The following is a 23,076-nucleotide window of genomic DNA, read 5'->3' as shown; positions in this document are numbered from 1 at the left end:
AAGGTTATGCTAATCAACTGTTGACACGTGTTTAGTCTTTTTTTTTTTTTTTGGGTGAATAATATGAGAGTCCTGGATCATTAATATTTGGTGGACTAGTTAAATAGAGATTCTCGAATTGAAAAAATGACCTCACAAGAGTGTATTAATAAATTATAAAGTTTTATGAATGGAGGGTTTTCATTGAGTTAGTCCACCAATTATCAAATAAACTAGAACCATACCCTAATGTGACGGCCTTGGTTTTTAGGCCAGCGCGTTCTGTGATGAACTGAACGTAGATCCGATAACAAATCCAAAATACGGAAGTAAGAAATAAGATAATGGTCTCCCAAGGCACAACACACCTCTAAGACACTTTGATGACCTTTCATGAGGTCGTGGAACTCAATGAGAACTGACGCAGAAGCAAAAGATTAGAAAATAGCAATTAAGCCCCCAGGGCAAAATAGTCATTTTACATAGAAATGACGTCCCTAGAATGTATATCATTCTCGAAACACATCCATGACTTCTCGTGAAGTCACGGAACTCAAAAGAAAGTAGCGGAAGCGAATTACAAGAAAATTAGACAAAAATAACCCCAAGGGCAAAATGGTCATTTTTGAAAATATAAAATCGGATGCTACCGAGCACACCACTGGGAACACAGAGAAAAATTAATCAAGTTATACTCAAGAATCACTTGATTCAGAATCCGGATGGAAGAGAAAAGTCAAAACAAAGTTTTGACGTCGCCGCGACTGTGAATAGTGTTTTGATAGCAATGAATAGTAATCTAGGCAAAATGCTGAAATCGTGTGCTGTTTTGAGGCACTAAACGACGTTTTCTAGAAAAACACGAAGAGAAAACCCCGCTCAAAATAATTTTTCCAAGCTGACCATGTCGAAAGAAAATTTTATTTTTTTGACGTGAAATCTCAAAAATGCCCTTACAACAGACTTTTTCAAATAGTACAGATGCGCACAGGAAATCAAATTTGACGAGGCGTTTTCGGGTCCAAGATTACATTTTCTGGAAAAATGTTGTGAAGAAACCCCCCTCCCTAAAATCACGTTTTCTATGTGACCATGTCAAGACCATAATTTAGTTTTCAAAGGAAATTTCCAAAATGCTTCTAGATCAGTTTAGGCCAAGAGGGTTAAAAAGCTGTTACATGCATAGCAGAAAACTGAACTTTGTAAGAGATTTTCGGTACTAAGACGACATTTTCTGAAAAAACACAAAGAAGAAACCCCCCCCTAAAATTGAGTTTTCTACTCGACTATATGGAAGGATATGAAAAAAAAAACTGCAAAATCCCTAAAATGCCCATAGATTAGAACTGGTCAGGAGGGCAAAAAGCTGCTACAGTGACTATCCACATCTGAGATAAAAAACAGGCTACCAAACGAATTTTTCTGGAAAAACACGAAAAAAGAAACCCTTCCAGAAGTCAAATTTTCTACCTAATCACACAGAAGAAAATAAAAAAAACACACTGTAAAATGGCCAAAATGCCCTTAGATCAATAGAGGCTTAAAAATTCAAAAGTAAATCTATAGGGTACTCACTTTGTGAAAATGACTCTAAACTTGAAAACGATCATGCACGCAAACGTAACTTACCTAATTGGACGTGCTACAATGGTCCATATCTTAAAAATAATGCCGATGCAAAATTCGACCTCTTGACGGCCAAAAAGGGGAAAATGAATGAGAAATGGGAAATTTGAAAACCAAATTTAACAAATGATTTCAAATTACCGTTTGGCCCTTGGCCACACTTCATATATGATTAATGAGACCCTATGAAAGAATCAAAATAGAATTCCCACATCCGATGCAAACATGGTGAAGTAATGACTTGACATTTTTCAATATTTTCATAATAAACCTTAAAAGTGAAAACGCATAGAATACAAATTTGATGTCATTGGCCTATGGCCTCATCTCATACATGTCAAATACATTGTAAAGAGCGTACTTATATACACATTACATGTTTAGAACCAAATATACACATTTCGACGTACAAGGCTACAAGTGGCTTTTTAAGCCAACCTTTACAAGAATTGAAACTTCCGAGTCTACAAATCATCTAAGCATGATGAGAATCACAAACCAAGTCTTCGTACCTAAAACAAATCCCCAGTAACTTCAGGGTGAGTAGCATAAAGCTACTCTTAGGAAATGAGCATGCATCAACCTAGCATTTTACAAAATTATCACCTTAAGGTGAAACAAGTCAAAGGGGCTGATGCCCCCTAACGTCTGTATCAAGATGAGACTCGGGGAACATCCTAAGCTACCTTAGGTAATTTCTAGCATAAATCACATCATTCATGCAATTTAAACAATATAGAAACATGTCATATAAAGCAACAAGATATAGGTTCTCAAAAGAATCAACTTGCAACTTAAGATACAAAAACAACTAAAGTGGGTCATGCCACCTAACATCTATGTTTCAATGAGTCTAAAGAATCATCCTAAGCTACCTTAGACTGTTTCTAGCATAATCACGTCGTTCATGCAACTCAAATAATCATTAAAACATATTATACAAAACATCAAGATATAGATTCTCAAAGTCTTCAACTTGAAATCTAAAACACGAAAACAACTAAAGTGGATGTCACCTAACGTCTATATTCTAATGAATTTATAGGATCATTCCTAAGTTACATTTGAACATCAAAACACAAATTACAATATTGATGCAATTTAACTAACATTGGAACTTCCAATACAATGCATAAAACATGATTCCTCTAAGTTAACATCTTGAAACTCAAAACGGGAAATCAATTAAAGAACAACAAGTTACGATATCATCTAGTTATCAACTTGAAACGAAATACGAAATCAAATAAAGTGGATATTTGGACATCATGTCGGATCAGACCAACACCATAGTTACTTTAGGGTTACTAGCCCATGGATAACCTCCCTATGTGTGCACTAGATTGTAGACGGACAATCCCCCGTACTAGAACCATGTCCTAGCCATAGTCAAACAACGACATCCTCAAGTTTCCAAAATCAACAAGTTATACAACAATGTATATATCAACATGTATATACAAGATAATCAACTATTTACCATGCACAACCGAATTTGGAAACACATACAATACATGCTCTAAGTCTACAACTACTAAGGCATGACAAATGTCGAATCTTCAGTGTGCGATTCGTTACACGCTATAACAAAATATCTCAACATTGAAATCATAAACTCATTAATCTAATACAGGTCCAAAATCATGATTTAAACATATAACCAATGTCAATTACATAATTAAATCATTAACGCTATAGAAACGAAAATTAATTAAATAAACTAATTAATTTCTCTAAGTTTCAAATCTCAATCAAATGATCCCTAATTAACACATGTTAAACAACATTGCATGGCCATTACATACATCCATTCAAAATCTTAATTAAACAAATGGAACAACAAAGTAGAATTTAATTAAATCATGATAATTAAATCTCTAACTTCTAAAGCAACTTCAAAAGATCCCAAATTAATATATGCTAGTAAACAAGTCCTAGTCATTTCAAATATCAAGTTTAAAACTCAATTAAGCCAATGAAACCCTTAAATCGATTTTAATTAACTCATTTAATTAAAATCTCTAGATTTTCATACTCATCCAAATGCTCCAAAATTAAAGTAGATTAAAGAGCATGCCAAGACTTAATTTAATAGCCTATCACAAGTTAATTTCATGCAAGGTACGGCCATGGGAATTAATCATTCACAAAAGAAAAATATTAAATAAAAATTGCAATTCTTATTCAAATGACCCAAATTTAATATATGTCAACAACCATACCAAGGCCAAATTTACTAGTATGCTGTACTTTAATTCTAAGTTATACACATCCTTGAGAATTAAATCCTATACAAGGAAAATAATTAAATTAAATTTTAGGATTAATACAAAATATGCATACAAGTGGTATAAGCTTATAAAATCATCAATACAACATAAATAAAAGCCTAAGACATCCCTTACCTCAATTTGAGATGAAAATCTCAAAAGCCACCAAAATGAAACGGCTCCGAATCCGACAATACTTCAGGATTTTGTTGGGGACAATGTCGTGAACATTAAACTCCAAAGCGGACCTACCAAAATCCTAATTTGACCTCAAATCCGAACTCAAAAATTGGCCAAAAACGGGTTCTAATAAGGGAGAAATATGCGCGTAATAAAGACAAACACAAAACGCCAAGGTATTATGACTTTTTAACAAAGGGAAGAAGGTTTAATTGAGAGAAGAAGGGTGGCAGCTCCCCTTAGGCTGCCATGGCAGCTTCTAGTCGTACATGAAGAGAGGGGGAGATGACTTTTTAATTTTATAACCCCCTATATATAGGAAAACTCTAAAAGTGCCCCGAAAGGGCCTTGCCGGGTCCGGAAAAGTGGAATTTGAGCAGACACGCTCAAATGGCAAAACTTTGTGAATAAAAAAGAACCGAAATGAGAAAATATGAATAATGGAAAGATATGCCTCGAACAAGTTCGATGGCAACTGGGGTGAGAAACCCTGAAACTGGAGAAAAACGACCAGAAGGAAATTTTAAGAGCACACAACTCGATGAAATGTGAAAATAAATCCCGTACGAGGATCTAGGCTCAAAACGATGCATTTTTGCAATAACTTTTTTAATTGCACAATGGCCCTTCTAAAAAGTGAAAATTGCATTAATGACCCTGAATGAGAATATCTTCAAAAATATTTTCTTAAAAATCCCTGAAATAAAATATCTTTAAAAGATATTTATGAAAAACACCCCAAGAAAAGAAAAAGATTCTGAAAAACTATGCATCCAAACCCCTATGGACACTAGGAGCAACCAGAGTACTTTATTGCAAAAGTAAAGATACATATTTCGTGAAAACCACTTAGAATGAAGATACGTGAAGTCAAAAACCAACTTCGAGCATGAAAAGTGAGGTTGTTCCAAAAAGTGACAAACGGGGAAAAGACAAAATAGAGAAAATGACGAAAAGTGAATAGTGTCCAAAAAGTGAAAATATGGAATTGACTCAGTTCTTAAAGGAAGTTGTCAATTCAAGGGAAAGAGTCTTGGAAACCATTTCTGAGCACTCGAGACGACACTAAGCGTCGAGAAACAAAACTCGGAAAAGAAAATTAAACGAAAAAAATTTATCCGTAAACTTTGAGAAAAAGGAAAGTGAGGAAAATAATCGGGTCATTACACTTAACCTGATACAAATTATAAAAAAAAATTGCCATGATCTCTGCTAAAAATGGGCCTACAACAACCTGCTTAAATAAAAAAAAAAATGCAATGGCTTTTCTTGGCCCTTCAAAACTTATTTAACCTGTCCCAACACAATACAAAAAAATATAATACTTTTCCTAAAACAACAACATCAACTACCTCCTCAAGATGGCCCATCATCATAATCCCATTCAACACAAAATATTTACATAGTCTCGTTTCCCTTCAAAATACAAACAAGAGTTATAGTTTATAATACATGACCATGGCTTGCAAAATGTGTACACTTCACTATAGTTTTGAGTTTGTAAAAAGTGTAGCCAATATACAAAAGATAGCAAAAAAAAAAAAAAATACATTCCTAGTCCTCCTTAAGTTTGTGATGGGTCAGTGTCCACAACTTCTTTCCCGAGTCCTAAAAAAAAAAATTAAATGATAGGGTGAGTATAAAGCTCAGTAGATGGTGTCTAAGACACACCTCTTGTGTCCCCGTGAATTCAAACAATGAATAGGATACTAAGGAGCGGGATCATACTAAGTCGGGGGATATCACAAAATCAAATTTTATTTTATTTTATTTATTTATTTATTTTTTTCAAGTTCAAAACAAGCAAATGCCGTGCCATTGATGCAATGCCATGTATGTCACTCCCCATTTTCAAAAGCATCCATCACTTTTCAAACTGTTAAGATAACCCGTCCGTTGGTGACTCTGCAGCGACACGAGAGAAGGATTGGCTACTGTCCCTGACCCTTGGTACCTCCGCGGCGTCATTTGGTGCTCAACTAGCTCAACCACGCTAAGGTATTTTCCCCTAGTTCTCTCTAAGTTACATTAACACATCGGCCCTTTGGTGACTCCAAGGCGACCGGGTTTTCTCAAAATCATTTAATCAAAATTTCTTCCCAAAGTTTCCCTTTTTCATTTCAAACAAATTATTCCCATTTTCCTTCCAATGCTCATGCATGGATGTGTCATGCCATACATGTGTATTCATCATTCTTCAACAATTTTAACTTATACAAGAAAATTTTACATGCTCTCACATAACATTTCTAGTAAATTAACAACATAATGAGCATGGAAAAATTAGCACTTAAACATGCTTTCCATCCAAATAAAGTAATACACATAATTACATGCTTCATATACACAAAGTAATACACATAATTACATGCTTCATACACACATTTCTAGCAAGTTAAGAACCAATATACATAAGGAATCAACACTTAGGCATGTTTTCCATGTAAATCAACAAATATACATAGTTGCATGCTTTATATATACAATTAAATCATTTAAGAGACAACCAACACAAATTAAGCATGCATAACAACAATTTTAATAGAAAAGCTCACAAAGGTGCAAGAGAGTGGGAATTAGAGACCCCTACCTCAAATTAAGCCAAAAACCCCCAAATGGCTCTCAAAACCGGAATCCCTAGAGTGCACTAAAACTGAAATTGCTTATATGGATGTGAAGATCTAGCCATGCTTTTCGAATTGTCACAAACGGCTCCCAAAAATTCCAAGTATTGAGGGAGAAATCAAAACTTGAAGTTTAGATGAAAAAGAAAAAAGAAAATGGCGAGAAAATGAGAGAAGCAAAGAACCAGCGGGGAGGGGAAGAGAATGAGATCAAATGGTGGTCTCATGGTCACCAATTAGGCTAATGGTGGGTCCCACCACTTCCCAAATTCTTTTCTTTTTAAACTTTATTTTAAATTCCTTATTTTGCACCACACAATTAAATATGTACACTACCATATAAAATACCACATAAAGCACATAAAATAAAGTACATGAGATGCAAATGAACCCAACTAAAATCCCCATACACAACAATACCGATAGCGGGTCCCACACGGGTCCGTCCGGCTCGAAAAATTGAAAAATGCAAAAATAATCACCCTTGCATTCCAAAGAGTCCTAGACTCAATGAAATACCCCAAACAACTCTATGGCATAACCGAGACATCTCACAGTGTCCGGCACGCAAAACGAAAAAAGACAAAAATGCCCTTGCTAAAACAGAAAATTCTAGAAAATGAAAAATAGCAAAAATTGGAAACATTATAATCTACCCTCCTTCAAAAGATTTCGTCCTCGATATCTATCCTCCTTAAAAAGAAAGTCCACAGCCACACACTTTCTGAGAACACCTCACAAAACCCCAAAATCATGAGCCCACCAACATTATTGTCTTTGACACCGGATGTTACTAGGCAATCACACGCCATTGCCACCAAAACCCAATGCGGTTACCCATCTTTTCATCAAAACACAAGACTAGCTAATCCTTACGCCTGATTCAAAATGGAAATTAGTCTACTCTACAAAGTCACAAAAGGCTACAAAGCCCGAAGGAAAATGGTCACAAGTCCCCGGAACCTGACAACATCCAACCTCCACTCACTCTTTAAGGACACACTAAACCCCAAACAAAGAACCCCGTTCAGTACATAATCAAGCTCAGACTCAATCTACACGTCCCTATTAGACCAAGTACTCACCACTTAACACATAACTACACCACCACATATCGGTACAAGCAATCACCAACACACCATTCGACAATCATTACACTTAACAGCTTCAAGGTAGCTAAATAATGAATCTCCCAACAACTATGCAATCATGAGTCACCAATTATTAAAGCGTACTATCCTGAATCTAGGACTCAAATCTTCAAAGCAAGATCTTCAATAATCAATGATTGTACTACAAACTCCTTTATCGGAAATTTAGTCTCACCTAGCACACCTCGTTAACCTGAATCCACACTATCACACCGATACACGCCTAACACTATACTCTCACTACTCGTGTCGACTTAAAACAATCATTGACTTTTGACCCGACATTGTGCTAAAGAGGGATTGATTCAAGAGAAATGGTTGGCCAGGCCATCATCATCCTCGATCCGATCTTAAAACAGACGTTATTCTTGTCCTCAGGTCCACACCTCAAATACAACCCCACATAGTCCACAAAACAACCAAGAGATCCACTCACTATCCATCCATCGCTATACGTAACCTCAACAACTATGCAATCACATAACAACTCTAAGAATCCCAATCATGCCTTAATCACATAATCATAACAAACTAGAAGCAACACGACCCCAAACGTCATAATCAACCAATATAAGGATCTCTAATCTTTTCTAAACACCAATCCCAGGTTGACGACTCCATAACATCATTCGGTTCAATTCCTACTTCCTCAGAACACACAATACAACCGTTTCATGTCTAAAACCTCAAAACCAAGGTCAATCATTCCTACAGTTCTTCAACGGAATCCCATAATCACGCTTTAGCTGCAAAACATTCAAACAATACCAATATTTTTCCTTAAGACACTGCTAGAATCAATCACCTCTAAAAACATCCAAATACATGAGTCACATCACATCACCTAATTATTCTCAAGCTGTGATTTACGACATATTTCCTAGCCATCACCGTTAGTATTAAATATCGGAAACACAACCCCTATTCAGCAACCCGTGCCTTACATCCTACCAGCCAAACCACTCTCAAAACAAACACTACAAAAATCGAAGACTTCACCTCCCTCCGTGGGAGTGAGTCGACCCCTTTCAATCAGGACCTCAACTGATAAACTCTAATAATGCAACAAATCCCACAAAGATCCGTCCAACCACGGACATGCACAACTCCTAACTAGAGGACAAAACTCACGACAAACGACGCCCTTGTCAGGACCAAAACAAACGAAAAGGGTAACGAGCCTCGCTCTCACAAGAGACTGATGACTCGTACCTGAATGCACCCGACAACCTGTCACATGCTACTCATCGTTCGTCCAACCATGGATACCCAATCTCACCTAAGATAAAATAAACTCCTTATACACAAGAAGAAGAACTAACTGGAAACACATACGGGACCACGAACACCAATCTAAGAGACCTCGCCATTTACAGACCGTCTAACACAATCAACACAGAAACCTCGCACAGACTTCTTCACAACACTATGCTAACCAAAATCAATCAGATAAAGGCAATAATGCTCACAACACTCGATCACTAGAAACAATCATAGCATTTTGGACACCGTGTTCTATCCCATCTAGAAATCGTCACTCCCAAATGACAACCTCAAAGCCCTAAAATGACATTTTACCACCAATTCCACCTTCACCCTTTAAAACGACATTACCTCGAACATCTTGCACACAAGACCTGTGACCCTAGTCACAACAGTCCACTAACTCTTCAAAAGAAAAAGGTGCCAATCTGGCAACACCACTCTCCCTGGTTCTAAAAACTAAGCCGTCTACAATTACCTCAATTGGCGTACAATCTCATTACCTACCTGACAATATACAACAACACTCATAATTCTAATATCTTCTCAGATCATACCTGAAACCATTATGCTCGTCAATGCTAAACATCGCGCCATAACGCCTCTACTGCCACTCATTCGAAACAACGGTTCAAACCTATCACCCCACCAGACCATCAAGCCACAACTAAGCGATTCTTTTTCAAACATCCTTAAGGTAACACCGTCAAAACAAGAAATAACCATTCCTTTTGATACTCCCACCGACAACAATCACTATTTTCCATTAGGAAAGAACCTCTATATGGCAATGCCATGCCGACAAATCCTTAAAATAAAATAGGCACAATCTCAGAATGCTCAACACCCAACAGTCTCCTCAAAACCACCAACAATGCAATCAATCATTAATACTTAACCAACTACTAAAACCACTCTTTCTAAGGCGATCTACATGACTAAACAAAAAAACTTCATATCCTAAGTTCAACATCATTATTTTTCCTCATTCATTTTTCGACATTATTGCCATTACCATCACTATCCCCATTACCCGTTAAACCGAACACTTACCAAAAGAAAACACCAATAAAATGCTAGAAATAAATGCAATTACATACCTTTGACTACATGGGTCCTTCTGGTGACTCAATAGGAGAAACAACCGGACTGACTATACGACCCTGAGTCTCCTATTCCTGCGATTCTCCAAGCTGAACACCAATATATGATACTGAAGGTTAAGTTGGTCCTTACCTTAAACTTACCCCACCAACTGGAGTTCTACCTCTCTTGGGATAATCTTTCTTCCTATGATCAGGCTGACCACATGTAAAACAAACTCCAAAACTAGGCTGACTCCAAGGGCACTCTACTTTCAAATAACCTGTTTGCTTATACCTATAGGAAGCCCTCTCGACCTTAGGGGACGTCTCCAGCGCTGACGTAAAAACAACAGGAGAATGAGATAATCACCCTTTAACATCTTTTGTACATGACTCCCAAACAACATCTCCACCTCCTTAGCCTGACTCCACGAGCCCTTATCTCCCTGTCTGTCTGTAACCTCCGTTTTTTCCAACTGTACCATCGACATCTGAGTCTCTATGACTACTGCATGTACAAAGTTTTTCATAGCCTCAACCAAATTCTTAACCAAAAGGTCCCAATCAAAGAGCTCGTCTTGCTTCCCACCATCATCTGCTTCTCTACGTCTCTTCGGAGGCATGACTTTAAAAATGGCAAGAAAAGAGTCAAATACAACACAATCATGCGACCTTAACTCAAGGCTTTGGACAGTCACATAACTCGAAACTGAGACACAACACTTAAGAGCACACCTAACAACTCACCCCATAGAACCGTACCATTCAAAGCATGTACACCTATCACAAAATCATATAGAAAGCCGCATACTAATCAATTTTAAGTATACATGATGTACGACACTATCATCATAACTTAAACCTTCAATGGGTGATCAAGTCATAAGTTCCTAATATGAAAACATATAACAAATAGACATGCTTTCACTTAATATATACGCTTCATTTACATATACCGGCATCTAGACACGTAAGCACATAGAAAATAAGCATGCCTTCAAAACTGTAAACATATAAGCATGTGATCAATTAAACAAATAAATACGTAAGTAAATAAACAGGTGAGCAAGTAAAAAAGTAGGCATGCTGCTCAAACATTTAAAGGCTTTAACACGTAGCACATAATCATGCAGTTCAACTTCCCCACGCAATCCCAAGTAGGCCTCTACCCTTTGTCCTAATGGTATTCGAACCATAGCTCTGATAACAAATTTGTAACGACCTTAAACTGATACAAATTATAAAAAAAATTCGGCATGACCTTTGCTAAAAAGTGACCTACAATAACCTACTTGAATAAATAAAAAATGCAATGGCCTTTCTTAGCCCTTCAAAACTTATCCAACCTGTCCCAACACAATACAAAAAAATATAATACTTTCCTCAAAACAACAACATCAACAACCTCCTCAAGATGGCCTATCATCATAATCCCATTCAACACAAAATATTTACATAGTCTCGCTTCTCTTTAAAATATCAACAAGAGTTATAGTTTATAATACATGACCATGGCTTGCAAAATGTATACACTTCACTATGGTTTTGAGACTTTATAAAAAGTGAAGCCAATATACAAAAGATAGCAAAAAAAAAAAAATGTTCCTAGTCCTCCTTAAGTTTGTGATGGTTCAGTGTCCTTAACTTTTTTCCCGAGTCCTGAAAAAAAAATATTAAATGATAGGGTGAGCATAAAGCTCAGTAGGTGGTACCTAAGACACACCTCTTGTGACCCCGTGAATCCAAACAATGAATAGGATAATAGAGAGTGGGATCATACTAAGTTGGGGAAAATCACAAAATCAATTTTTTTTTTTTTCAAGTTCAAAACAAGCAAATGCCGTGCCATGGATGCAATGCCATGTATGTCACTCCCCATTTTCAAAATCATCCATCATTTTTCAAACTGTTAATATAACCCGTCCGTTGGTAACTCTGCAGTGACATGAGAGAAGGATTGGCTACTGTCCCTGACCATTAGTACTTCCACGGCGTCATTTGGGGCCCAGCTAGCTCAACCACGCTAAGGTATTTTTCCCTAATTCTCTCTAGGTTACATTAACACACCGTGCCTTTTGGTGACTCCACGACGACCTTGTTTTCTCAAAATCATTTAATCAAAACTTTTTCCCAAAGTTTCGCTTTTTCATTTCAAACAAATTATACCTGTTTTCCTCCCAATACTCATGCATGGATGTGTCATGCCATACATTTGTATTCATCATTCTTCAACAATTTTAGCTTAAACTATACAAGAAAATTTTCACATGCTCTCACATAACATTTCTAGTAAATTAACAACATAATGAGCATGGAAAAATTAACACTTAAATATGCTTTCAATCCAAATAAAGTAATACACATAATTACATGTTTCATATACACAAAGTAATACACATAATTACATGCTTCATATACACATTTCTAGCAAGTTAACACCCAATAGATATAAGGAATCAACACTTAGGCATGTTTTCCATGTAAATCAACAAATATACATAGTTGCATGCTTTATGTATACAATTAAATCATTTAAGAAACAACCAACTCAAATTAAGCATGCATAACAACAATTTTAATAGAAAAACTCACAAAGGTGCAAGAGAGTGGGAATTAGAGACCCCTACCTCAAATTAAGCCAAAAATCCCCAAATGGGTCTCAAAACCGGAATCCCTAGAGTGTACTAAAACTGAAATTGCTTATATGGATGTGAAGATCACACCGTGCTCTTGGAATTGCCACAAACGGCTCCCAAAAATTCAAAATATTGAGGGAGAAATCAAAACTTAAAGTTTTGATGAAAAAGAAAAAAGAAAATAACGAGAAAATGAGAGAAGGAGAGAACCGGTGGGGAGGGGAAGAGAATGAGACCAACTGGTGGTCTCATGGTCACCAATTAGGCTAGTGGTGGGTCCCACCACTTTCCAAATTCTTTTCCATTATAACTTTGTTTTAAATTCTTCATTTTGCACCACACAATTAAATATGTACACTGCCAAATAAAATACTACATAAAGCACATAAAATAAAATACATGAGATGTAAATGAACCCAACTAAAATCCCCGTACACAATAATACTGGTAGCGGGTCCCACACGGGTTCGTCCGACCCGAAAAATTGAAAAATACAAAAATGATCACCCTTACATTCCAAAAAGTCATGGACTCAATGAAATACCCCAAACAACTCTAGGACATAACCGACACATCCCACAGTGTTCGGCACGCAAAAAGAGAAAAGACAAAAATGCCCTTGCAAAAATAGAAAATTCTAAAAAATGAAAAATGGCAAAAATTGAAAACATTACGATATATATATTTATATAAATTTATAGAAATGTCTTTTACCATGATTATACTGATGTGATTGTTGTTGGAATTGATTTCCATAACGTATAAAGAAATTATTTAATCTCTTAATTTATATATAGTTATTAATTAAAAAAATTCTTTTTAATCTCTTAGCTAGTTTGCAAAAGAAAGCTCTTTAATAAAAGTAATATCATTTTTGAAAAAAAAAAACGTGCCTTAAAAGAAATTCATGCAGTGGTGGAAATGATTTAAATTTTTTTTTTTTTTCATTAACGCTTATTGGGATACTTCGTTTGGCGCTTAAATTACCCTTTCAAAAAATGTGTTTTAAAAGAACGTGATTTATTGTACAATATGGATACAATATGACCCACTTACAACCGAGGATTCTTGTCATTGATGTTCTCGAACGCCCGCATTTATCATTTCTTGAGTAGGCTTTTGGATTTAATGGTGAAGAGTAATGGCTTAGTTGTTTAAATTGCTACTGGACCCAATAGACTGACTTTTGTCAATGTTCAAGCCTACTTGGCCCATTGATTGTCTTGGCCTAAATGGGCTTTCATCTTTTCCTTCTGATATTTTGCTTTTGTTTATCAGCCTTTTGTTCTAGCCCAATCATTTTCTATAAATACTTTACACATATATACAATTTACTCGATATTCTCAAAAAAAAAATGAAAAAAAGAAAAGAAAAGAAAAAACAAAATTGTGCACAATTGTGACATGAATTTAAGTAGGGGTTTTTCAAACACGAAAATAGCTTCAGAGTAAGACTATTTATATCTATCTTCCTCTTGTCCTGCAATGATGGGAACTAATGCTTGAGAAACCATTATCCAAAGAACATAGAAAAATAACAAACTTGTCAAAATTGTTGCTATAATCCAAAGACAGAGGACAAAACAACTTTTTTTAAAAAAAAAAATCTTGCAAAAACAAAACACAGCCCCGAATATAGAGGGGAATTTAAAATTCTTATATTGGAAATAAAGATTCCAACCTAGAAAAATCAAGAAGGAATTGAAAAAAGCATCTGACTTTTCAGTTTCCAATCTCCTCTGTAATCCAATCATGTTCTGCTACTTCTTCATTGGGCCACATGCATCCGTTGGATCTACAGAGGGGTGGATTCATGTGACTCTAAAAAATGAGAACGGATCCTCTCCAAGAAAAATTCTCTCCAAGTATCTACAGGTATTAATCCAATGACTATTAAGACACCACATCAACAACTTCTTTGACTCACCGAATATACTAAAAGTTGTTTCACTTTCTTAAAATATTTAACTATGTTAAATTACAAGTTACATTAAATTTTTTTTTTTTTTTTTTCTCTTTCTCCTCTCTTCCTTCTCTCTTCTATATATAACATACATATACACACACACACACACACACACACACACACACACACATGGCTAGAGATATAAAGATTATATATTGTTAAAGTCTGGCGATAGTGCCTCTGGCATCCATGCGCTCTGAAAAGGCGGCCATGGGTCTTCTAATCAGGCTTCCATGTCTACAACAGGACCATCCCCAAGGTCGAAGAAATCCTAGATCGAGCCCACTGCGAAAGTATCATCCTTGTCCATGGAAATGAAAACCCTACATAGAGCGAGAGAGAGGGCAGAGGAGGAGATGGACTGAGTTACCTCACCCCCTCTCAAAATTGCACAAACCCCCTCTCTTTGATCCATCATTCCCTTGCTCAAGCTCCAAATCATTAAAACCCATTTCCTCATTCCCTTCAACAACCCCAAAACCCAGTTCAGTCAGTTTCGCTGATGATATTACGCACAGCTCGCGATCATGGCTTGAACAGACCCAATTTGCTCCTTTTCTTGATCCGCCATTGACAAACTCTCTCTCTCAAACCTCCTCTTTCTTTCTTTATTTCTATGTCGTTCCAGAGAGTTGTGTGTCTCATCGAATTGGGTTCACAAGAATCCGTTGAAAAATGGCGAACAAATGCTTCAAACCTTCAATCAACAAAACCGTTCAAGCTTGAAGCCTTCGAATCAATTAATAATTCCAATGCTTGGTGATGGCAATCAACAAAACTGTTCAAACTCTTAAATATATATTATTGGAGAACTATAATTAAATTTCCTAAATCGGATATAAATACAAGTTGAAGGATCATAATTAATTTTAATTGGAATTGACAAAAATAAAAAATAAAAAATCGATTCAACCGTAAAGAAGAGAGTTGAATTGTATATAATCTGTAGAGATATCTAGCCATATATATATATGAGAGAGAGAAGGAAGAGAGGAGAAAGAGAAAAAAAAGTTTTTTTTTTTTTAATGTGGGTAAATTTGTAATTTAACATAGTTAGATATTTTTAAAAAGTGCAGTAACTTTTAGTATATCTAGTGAGTTAAAGAAGTTATTGATGTGGTGCTTTAGTAGTCATAGGATTAATACTTGTAGATGCTTGGAGAGAATTTTTCTTGGAGAGAATCCATTTCCCCTAAAAAATTGTACTAATTATTCTTGAACATATATGTATGGTTTCCCTTTTCAGTTCCTCTTCTTTTCCATTGATCTCTAAATAAGTAACAAATTAGTATACAAGCAGTTGCAGGTTGTGTTTGTCTTGTTTGGGGGCTGATCAGGTACGATTATAGGATTTGCATCATTTTACAAATGTTTTTTTACTCTTCTTGATCTTTTTCTTCTTACTGTTTTATATATTTTATGGTATTGTGATTATAGTTGCCCTATTTTTAAGGAGTATTTGATCCAAATGATCACTTGATCTGCTTCTTATGTGATCTTGGAAAGGGCAGGCTAATATGGCTAACATTTATCTATATGCATACATGTATACACACTAATTAAAAAGAGTATGCCAAAAAAAAAAAAAAAAAAAAAAAATCTGTTTGTTTGTTTATTTTATTTTATTTTCTGGGTTTTCGTAAATAATATTTTCCTCATATCCGATATGCCCCCAAACCAATAATCTCTCTTTTACGTTTATGTAATGACCCGGTCATTTTCTTCCTTTTCCCTTTTTCCTCAAATTTTGCGGATAAATTTTTTCCGTTGTCTTTTCTTTTCTGTGGATGATTTTTCGTCACTTAGTGTCATCTCGAGTGCTCAGAATTGGTTTCTGAGACTCTTTCATGTGAATTGACAACTTCCTTTAAGGACCTAGTTATTTTCGCATTTTTCGTTTTTGGACACTATGCGCTACTTCGTCTTTTCCCTGTTATGTCATTTTCCCTATTTCGTCTTATCTCCGTTTGTCAGTTTTTGGCACAACCTCACTTCTTGTGCTCGGAGTTGGTTTTTGACTTCACGTATCCTTATCGTGAGTGGTTTCCACGAAATACGTATCTTTACTTTTGCAAGAAAGTACTCTGGTTGCTCCCCGTGCCTATAGGGGCATGGATGCATAAATCTTTGGAATTAATTTTATTTCTTGGAGTATTTTTCATAAATATCTTTTGAAAATATTTTATTTCAGGGGCATCTAAGAAAATATCTTTTGGAAGATAGTTTCATTCTGGGGCAGTTTCGCAGTTAACCTTTTTTGTAGGGGCCATTGTGTAATTAACGAAAGTTATTGCAAAATGTCTCATCTAGAGCCTGGATCCTCATACGGGATTCATTTTCACTTTTTGTTGACTTGTAAATTCATAGAATTCCGTTCTGGTCGTTTTTCTCCAGTTTCAGAATTTCTGGACCCGGTTGCCGCCGAACTTGTTCAGGGCATAACTTTTTGCTCGGGACTCAGTTTTTGATGCCGTTTCTTCCGTTGTTCATATTTTATCATTTTAAATCTTTTTTGTTCACAAAGTTTTACCGTTTGAACCCGTTTCCTCAAAATCCACTTTTCCGGACCCGGTGGGGCCCTTTCAGGGCACTTTTTGTGATTTACTATAAATAGGTGCCTTAAAGAAGAAAAATCAGATTTTCTTCTTCTTCCTCCTCTCCTTGCACGATCAAAGGCAGCCATGGATGCCCATGGAGCTGCCATATTCTCTCTCCTCCTTTAAACTACTTTTCCTAAGTGAAAATCCTTTGGCCTTTGCATTTGTTGCTCACCTTGTCCTGCTCTACCATTATCCCTTATTAGAAACCATTTCTGACCAAATTTTGAGTTTGCGATTTATGCCAAGTTTTGATTTTCATGGGGCTTCTTGGAGATTCATATAGATCGTGTTGTCCCCGACAAAACCTAGGAGTTTCGTCGGATTCGGAGCCGTTTCGTTTTGATGGCTTTTGAGATTTTCATCTCAAATTGAGGTAGGGGGTGTCTTAGGATTATAGTTGTGTTGTATTGATAATTATAGATGCTTATACAACTTGTATGCATGTTTTGTATAAATCTTGGAATTTAATTTTAATTAATTTCTTTGTAAAGGATTTAATGCTTAAGGATATGTATGACTTGGAATTGAATTGTAACATACTAGAAAATTATGCTTGGATATGTTGGTTAACATATATTAAATTTGGCTCATTTGATTAAGAATTACAACTTTTATTTAATATTTATCTTTAGTGAAAGTTTAATTCACATGGTCATAACAAGCATGAAATCAAGTTGTAATGTGATATTTAGATAGGCCTTGGCATGTTCTCTAACATATCTTAAATTGAGAGCATTTGGAATTGTTTAAAAATCTAGAGGAAATTAATTAATTAGCTTAATTAATTTTATTTTAAGTGTTTTAATCACTTAATTGGTCGTTTGGAGTTATAAATGTGATGACCATGACATGTCCTTCAATATATATTAATTTGGGGTTATTTAAAATTATTTAGAATCTAGAGAATTTGATTATTTTTGCTTAATTAAATTCTATATATTTGCTCAATGGATTTTATTACGTTTTGGAAGTTGTTTCTATGTTTAAATCATGGACTTGAACTTGTTGTATGTTCACTTGGTTATATTTTGAGAATTGGATAACATAGTTGTTATATTAATATTCATGAGAATGTGTTTTCCTTAATGAATATGTTGTTGCCTTATGTAAGAAATTGCACTATTTGTATTGGACATTTTTCATGCCATAGTAGTTGTGCACTTTGTGCAGGTATTGTATATGTTTCCAAATTTGGTTGTGCTTGGTAGATAGTTAATATCTTGTATATATATGTTGATATATATGTTGTTGCACAACTTGTTGATTTTGGAAACTTGGGGATGTTGTTATCTGGCTACGACTAGGACTTGGTTCTAGTACGGGGGATTGTCCCTCTATATAGTCTAGTGCGCACATTGGGAGGTTAGCCGTGGGCTAGTAACCCTAAAGTAACTATGGTGTCGGTCTGATCCGGCGTGACGTCCAAGTATCCACTTTGGTTGATTTCGCATTTCGTTTCAAGCTGATAACTATATGATGTTATAACTTATTGTTTCTTATTTGATTCTCCATATTTTGTTGCAGGATGTTAACTTTGTGAAATCATGCTTTATGCGTTGTATTGGAAGTTCCAATGTTGGTTAAAGTGTATTGATATCATGATTCTATAAATTCATTTGGAACATAGACGTTAGGTGGCATGAACCATTTTGGTAATTCTTGTGTTTTAGATTTCGAGTTCATAACTTTGAAAATCTATGTCTTGTTGCTTTGTATAACATGCTTCCATGTTACTTGAATTGATGAATGATGTATTTCATGCTAGAAATGATCTTGGTAGCTTAGGATGCTCCCCGAGTCACACATTGACGTAGACGTTAGGTGGCATGAGCCCTTTAACATGTTTCACCATAAGGTGATAATTTGTAAAATGCTAGGTTAATGCATGCTCACTACCTACGAGTAGCTTTATGTTACTCACCCACGTAGTGGGGACATTTTTCAGGTATGAAGACTTGGTTCGTGGTGCTCATTGCTCCTTGGATGGCTTATAGTTTTTAAGTTTCCATTTTATACAAGTGTTAACATACAATGCCTCTTTGTAACCTTATGTATCAAAATATGTATTATTTGATTCCATATATGTAGTGTGTACATGAGTACACTCTTTACAATGTATTTAACATGTATATGATGAGGCCGGAGGCCAATGACATGTATCTTGTTTTCTATGCACTTTAGTTTTCGAGGTTTGTTTTGGAAATGTTGAAAAATGCTAATATATTTCTTCATTGCTTTTGCATCGGGTGTGGGAATTCCATTTTTATTCTTTTATAGGGTCTCATTAATCATGTTTGAAGTGTGGCCAAGGGCCAAACGGTAATTTGAAACCATATATCAATTTTGGTTTTCCTTTTTCTCATTTCAAGCTCATTTTTGCCTTTTTACCCGTGGGGGGGTTGGATTTTGCATCGGTGGTATTTTTGAGCCATGGACCATTGTAGCACATCTTATTAGGTAAGTTACATTTGCGTGCATAGTCATTTCCGGGCAAAGCTTCTTCTTTGGTAAAATGAGCCTCATACGGACTCATTTTACACTTTTGTTGCATATTCTGACCTAAGGGTATTTTGGAAATTTCCTTTAGGAAATAAATTCCATTCTTCATATGGTTGAATAGAAAATTTGATTTTAGGGGGGGTTTCTTCTTTGTGTTTTTCCAGAAAATGTCGTCTTGACATCGGGAATCGATCCTGAAATTCAGCTTCTGTTTTTCCATTTAGCAGCTTTTTGGACCCTCTGGACCAGTTTTCTTGGGAGGGAATTTTAAGCATTTCATAGTGCGTTTTTTTCAATTTTTCACAATTGTCGCTTAAAAAACCCGATTTTGAGGGGGGTTTTTTCTTTGTGTTTTTCCAGAAAATGTCATCTAGACCCTCAAATTTCAATTTTTTTTTCCAGAAAAACCCTTGCTGCCAGGTTTTTGGGTTGCACCCTTACTGCCCCTTCACATCTAAACGTTTAGATGGGGTCTCGTAACCGGTTACATGAGTGTGGGCAGCGTTTTTGTCTCTATTTTTGGCCTTCTAACCAGTTAGATAGGCCATCTAACCGGTTAGATGGTGTTGGGTTTGCTATTTTTGACCGTTTTGCCCCTTCTTCTTCCGTAAGCCACATCTTCTTCATCCGGACTCCGAATCAAGCGATTTTTGAGTCTAAGTTCATTGATTTTTTATTGTCTTTCCAATGGTGTGCTCGGTGGCACCCACTTTTAAGCTGGAATGACAAATTTGCCCCTAGGTTCAATCTTGTTCGTTTTTGAAACTTTGCTTCCCCATTTGATTCCTTTGGGTTCCGTGACCTCGTTGAGGGTCATAATGGTGTCTTAGAGCCATGTTGTATCTCTAGAGACCGTTGTTTTGTCTTTTGCTTCCGCATTTCGGATCCATTATCGGGTCATCTTTCGGTTCATCACTGACGCACCGGGTTGGAAAACTTGGGCCGTCACAGTTTATGATCAAGTTGTACACTCTACTACAATTTTGTCTATTCCAAAGTGGAAACAGAAGCTAATAGATGGTTTTTGATGGAAATTAGTCAAAGGAATTGTGATCGTGGACCCGACTTTAGAACTCATTATATAAGAGCATTTGTAATTTAAAGTGTATTATGGGATCACACTGATAGCCGTAGGAAAGAGAGTAAGAGAGACAGAGAGATGATTGAAATTTGTAATCTCTTGTTTTTGCATGGTGAAAATTTTCCACGAATAGCCGTTGTGTTTAATTTTCTAACAATATTTTTATTGGGTTCTTGTTTCATTGCTTTTTTAGTGTTACTATTTTAACGAGTCAAATGGTTTTATATAAATGGTTAAACTGTCAAATACTTGTATTTTGAAATATGAGAGTGTCAATTGCTCACACCTAATTGCATAAAAATTTAGCAAATTTATGAGATATGTTTGTGGGGTTTTCCATTATATTGTATTTTGTAAAGAGTGATCAGAAATGTTATAGAGGGGTTCTCTTTTTAAATTTTTTATTGTTAGGAGGGGATGATGTTTGTTTTTGTTAAGGATAAAATATTATGTACTAATTGTGTGTGCTTAAAGTATTACGAACTGAATTTTGCCAAGAAACTCTATTTGCCAACTCTTTTGTTTTCCTTTAATGAAATGGCAAATGATGGTTCAAAAAGTCTGAGCTTGAAGGTTTTGGTGGATGAAGAAAATAATCGAGTTGTTTATGCTGAGTTCGATAATGAATTCATGGATGTTCTCTTGAGCTTCATTACAATGCCTATTGGAACCATTATTAGACGTATCCATGAACAAGCATCGAAATTTGAGATTGGCTGCCTGAACAACTTGTACGAAAGTATTGCGAGTCATGACAATAAACATCTGCAGTGTGTGAAGTGCAAGGACAAGCTTCTACGTCCTCAGAGTGCTGCTGAAATTTACTGCAAAAACCTTAAACTAAATTCTCTTAATAGTACTATTATTCAGTGCTGATATCCACTATGACTAGCTTAATGTTACTTAAAATTCTTGAGCTGTGGATGGAAGCTCATTAAAAGAGAGATGTCTAAACATAGGGAAGGATGAGGTAATTAACCCGTTGATTTATTTATTTTTATTTTTTCTTTTAATTCTACAAGTAAGTTAACTAAAATGGATGTTTTCTCTCAGGTTCTGAAGTTGATCAAGTGCTCATTCACATCTATGGTACCTTTTTCTGAGACCGTCTTAGAATCATCCGCCAATAGAACTAGTTTTGCAGTCAACTGTGGAGAATTTAGTTCGAGAATGACAAATGAGTGAAGGCCGGGTCTTGGGCAAAACGAGAAAACCGGCAAAGTTTGCTTTAAGGCTTCTAATCGACAAACGTGACAACAGTGTCTTGTATGCTGAAACAGGCAAAAAATTTGTTGATCTCATTGGCAGTTTTCTCACATTTCCTCTCGGTTATGTCTTTCGGAAATTTCCATCTTTGTAATATTTTCATTTTTCATCATTTTCCATTTTTCCGGAATTTTTGTTGTTGCAAGAACATTTTTGTCTTTTCACGTTGTGCGTACTGAACACCGTGGGGTGTGCCAAGCGTATCTAAGAGTTGTTTGGGAGCATTCCATTGAGTTCAGAACTCTCTGAAATGTAAGGTTTTTTTTTTTTTTTTTTAAGTTTTTCGGGCCGTACGGTCCCGTGTGGACTCGTTACCGAAATTATTGCGTATAGGGATTTTAGTTAGGTCTATTTGCATCTCATGCATTTTAAATTAATGTATTTTACGTGGTTGTGGATTGATATGTGTATATATGTGTGTATTTGTGATTTAAATTAAAGATGAAAAGAAAATGTTTATAATTAAAAAGTGGGACTCACAAGATTTTTTAGAAAAAGGCTAAGAGGCCCATTTTCAGCCTCATTTCCTTCTTCACTTACTCTTTCCCGCTGGTCTCTCTCTCGCCCCACTGTTCTTGCTTTTTCTTTTTCTTTTCATATCAAATCTTTAAACCTTGAATTCTCCCTCAATAATTTGTATTTTTAGAGCCGTTTGCGGCAAATTGAAGCCCACAACGAGATCTTCAAATCTATACCAGCAATTTCAGCTTTTGGCCACTTTAGGAAGTTCGAAAATTGAGACCCATTTTGAGGGTTTTTGCATAATCTTGAGGTATGGGTTCTTAATCCACAACTTCTTGCTCCTTTGTAAGATTTTCTATATGTTTTGTTATATAACATGTTCAATTGT

This window comes from Cornus florida, unplaced genomic scaffold, assembly GCF_030987335.1.
Source record: "Cornus florida cultivar Cherokee Brave unplaced genomic scaffold, ASM3098733v1 CherokeeBrave_3.0.0_Hap2_Chr02, whole genome shotgun sequence".
NCBI lineage: Eukaryota > Viridiplantae > Streptophyta > Magnoliopsida > Cornales > Cornaceae > Cornus > Cornus florida.
The sequence above is the reverse complement of the archived record's forward strand: the minus strand, read 5'-3'. Positions refer to the sequence as shown.